We start from the raw sequence: 1,332 nt of genomic DNA, 5'->3' as shown, positions 1-1,332 counted from the left end.
TTGATCCTTGAAGAACTGAAATATACCTCCAGTGTCACATCATTTCTGAGAGTACAGACAGGGCTGTCGCAAGCAGGGGATAACCTCTGGAGATCCAGCGTCCTCAAACGAGGACATAACATAACATCCTGAGCTCTCTTCAGTATCTCTCTGAATAAAAGTGACATTCAATAAAAAATGAAATAAAATAAACTCACTGTACACCTACTTATTCATGCAATTATCTAATCAGCCAATCGTGTAGCAGCAGTGCAATACATAAAATCATGCAGATACGGGTCAGGAGCTTCAGGTAATGTTCACATCAACCATCAGGATGGGAAAAAAATGTGATCTAAGTGACTTTGAACGTGGAATGGTTGTTGGTGCCAGACAGAAAATGCTGATCTCCAGGGATTTTCACACACAACAGTCTCCGGAGTTTGCAGAGAGTGGTGTGAAAAATAAAAAACATCCAGTGAGCAGCATTTTTGCGGGCAGAAATGCGTGGTTAATGAGAAAGGTCAGTGGACAATGGCCAGACTGGTTAAAGCTGACAGGAAGGTGACAGTAATGCAAATAACCACACATTACAACAGTGGTGTGCAGAAGAGCATCTCTGAACACACAACGTGTCAAACCTCTAAGTGGATAGGCTACAGCAATCAACAGAAGACTTAAGTCTTAAAAATAAGTCTACTAAATACCTAATAAAGTGCTCATTGAGGGTATATCATTTGAAAATGATTTCACTGCAACATGCTTTTGTCATCCAAGACACATGCATTATGTCAGAAAAATGTAAAATACTTCTGGAAAATAGGCGGTTTGGAGCCCAATGCCTGCACTGCTCCGTATGAGGGAGGGAGGGAGGGGAATGATAAACAGGGGATGAAGAGGAGCAAAGGGTGAACAGATAAAGAGATTGAAAAGAGGGTTTATTATAATGAAAATGTTTCAAATTTTCGGGGTTCAAAGTTTGGATTTGTGAGGATGAGACCAGGAACATCTGGCTGGTTTGGTCTGCGGCTATCTGGAAACATCGGCTGACCCAGGGATGTGCCACAGCTGGCTGGGGGGAGGGGTCTCATTGACTAACCTGAGGATAAGATGGACTATCACTCATCATACTCTGTCGATACCTGCACGGTTTCCACACAAAAACCTTATTTGCGGGTTGCATGTCTTAAAGGAAAGACAATGTAACATTAACTGTTGTTTATTATTTTGAACAGTGCCTGTTGAACAAAACCCAAAGCACTATTATTTCCATATTACTTAAAAAATTCAAATAGAGCAGCAGCGCAGTACTCATGGTGAACCGGTGGTCCACTGAACTTCAGTCAACATTGG

Source organism: Conger conger, chromosome 15, assembly GCF_963514075.1.
Source record: "Conger conger chromosome 15, fConCon1.1, whole genome shotgun sequence".
NCBI classification, from domain to species: domain Eukaryota; kingdom Metazoa; phylum Chordata; class Actinopteri; order Anguilliformes; family Congridae; genus Conger; species Conger conger.
The sequence above is the reverse complement of the archived record's forward strand: the minus strand, read 5'-3'. Positions refer to the sequence as shown.